The 2,500-nt window shown below is 47.4% G+C and overlaps 1 pseudogene; it reads right to left on the bottom strand.

Annotated features, from left to right (window-relative positions):
- The window catches only part of LOC142911569 (28S ribosomal RNA), a 10,024-nt pseudogene that overhangs the window by 3,447 nt on the left and 4,077 nt on the right, over window positions 1-2,500 (bottom strand).

The raw sequence follows: 2,500 nt of genomic DNA, 5'->3' as shown, positions 1-2,500 counted from the left end.
TTTCCTCTTGCCCCAACCGGGAATCCAAAGAATGTGACCTTGCTAGCCTTCGTCAGCACTTTGACTTGATCACTAAGAGGGGTATAGTACGAAACTTTGTGCGAGGCAGCATCTGACAAGGTATTCTTTGAAAGCTCAAAACGGACGGTGACATCGATCACAACCGCCTCCTCATCTTTTGCAAACACGAGGTCAGGCTTTCTCATCTCTCCCGTCTCGGATATGAACCGTGGCTCTTTGTATACAGACCAGCCCAATCTAGCCGCTTCGTCTGCCAGAATGTTACTGATCTTGTTATGTCGCGCAATTCTTGCTTTCTGTACTGCAGGACATTGACCGAGAATGTGCGAAAGGGACTCGAGTCTGGCAGAGCATTTCCTGCAGGAACGTAAGGCCCCATCTCTGCCTCTGTTCAAGCTTTCTCTTGTTGGGTAAATATTTGCCCTTAGTTGTAGTGCTGCGATAAAGAAGCATTGTTTAAAGCCGCACCATGGCCTCAACCAAGCATTACTGATTCTATCATGTGCAAAGTTTACAATGCCCCTTCCTTGAACCGGCTTTTCGCACCATCTCTGAAATTCATGCTCCCTCCAATCGCAGGGTCTCGGATATACAGGTTCTTTTGACACCGAGTCCCTGAGAACGAATGTTGGGATTGCATCACTGTCACCCCCTGCTCGTACCCACAAATTACGGTATTCTTCCTCCATACCCTGCGAGGACACAATATTACGGGTGATAGCATCGGACGAGTTTGCTATACGTTGCAGCCTTCTAACTTGAACCGAAGGGATTGTTTTTTCCAGTTTCAAGATGGCAAGGCCTCCGTCTCGGGCTCTGGCATATAACAGTCCATCACAAGTTGAAGCGGGAAGGTGGAGCCATCCTTTTACCGCCTTTCTAATCTCTTGGTCCAACCCACGGAGAGTTGATTGCTTGCAGTCCGAGTGGTCTGCAGGATATAACAATCTGGGTAGGGCATAAGCATTGAGTAGTTCAACCTTCTGAGTTGGCTTCAGAGGCGCCTCATCGATTTTCGAGATCCATGTCTTTAGCTGACAATGTAGATCAGGCTGTATAGTGCCAGTCCAAGGGCCAATTTTCAGACCAAGGTATTTCGTTGATTCATCAGGTTGGATCATATGGACATCTTTATTTTTGATAGTCCATGGGTCGCAGTTGTTCACCGTATATGAATCGTTGGTTGGGCTTATCATGAAACCCTGGCACTTTCTGGCCTGAACCTCCAATCCCGATAGCCCACAAAATGATTCCAAGATCGCTAGATTGGCGGCCATACCAACCCAAGATTCGCTCACCAACACCAAATCATCAGCAAACGCAAGAGCTGTCACGTGGTCGGTATCAATGGAGTACCCAACTCCGTGTGACTCTAGGGTGCATATCAAAGGGTCCATGGCAAGATTGAAGAGCAGGGGTGACATGGGGTCACCCTGTTTGACACCAACACGTATGCTAATTTCTCGAGTCGACTCGCCATTGCTTTTGAACGAGGTCGTACACCGATCGTAGGCGTTCTGGATGATGCCCACCACGTGTTCATCTACTTTCTTGTGCCTTAACACCCATAAAATATGAGCATGCGAAACCGAGTAAAAAGCTTTCGCTATGTCGATGAACATGACAGCCAACGGCCTGTGCAATTTCTTAGCGTGTCTCATAAGGTCCTGTAGCACCTTAAGATTTTCAGAGCAGCCAGATGCCGCTATAAAACCACGCTGCCTTGGGTTTAAGGGACAAGCACGAGCAAGACGTGCAGTCATTATTCTGGAAAATAATCTCAGAATCATTGAACCAATCGTTATTGGTCTCCAGTTCCCCAATTCTTTCAGCTTTTCATCGTCCATAACCTTAGGAATAAGAATCGTCCTATTCTTTTTCAACTCTTTGGGAATAATTCCTGTAATCATCCATGCATTAAATAGGGCTGTCAGTGTCCGACCCTCGGGGTCGGCAGCACAGATTGCAGCCCTTGTTAGGCCATCTGGCCCAGCTGCTGACGTTGGTTTAATGGCCCGTATGGCAGTCTGAACTTCCTCCACCGAAATTAGGGGCTCAAAGTATTCGTTATTTGCAACACCTGATGACTTAAATTGGCCCAGGCCATTGAATGGCAACACCTTCTCCCATTTTTCGCAGTAAAAACGATATACATCTGCGTTCGGGATTCGGCATTCATGACGTTCAGTGCCATCCAGGACTAAGGACGCAAGAAGAGAGCGGTTCTTAAAGAAGAGCTTCTGGTGCTTCATGAAGCTTCCTCGTTTTTCCGCTCTCTTCTTCATCCAAGATCGTGTGGGTAATATCCTGGGTTTAATAATGTCGTTCTCGGGTTTTGAACGTTTGCCTTTGTTTTTCACCAATCTCATCGGACAAAGCATCAATGCTGTGGCAGTTTCTACGAGGGCATCATGTTGGCCCTCGCCGTTAAGCCAAGCCTTTATTGCCTCCATTGCAGGCTTTTCCAGGGTCCCAGAAT

This window comes from Petromyzon marinus, unplaced genomic scaffold, assembly GCF_048934315.1.
Source record: "Petromyzon marinus isolate PM22_M1 ecotype Great Lakes invasive population unplaced genomic scaffold, UKy_Petmar_22M1.pri1.0 PM_G_Scaffold_18, whole genome shotgun sequence".
NCBI classification, from domain to species: Eukaryota; Metazoa; Chordata; class Hyperoartia; order Petromyzontiformes; family Petromyzontidae; genus Petromyzon; species Petromyzon marinus.
Note: the sequence above shows the minus strand (reverse complement) of the source record. Positions and strands in the feature narration are given on the sequence as shown.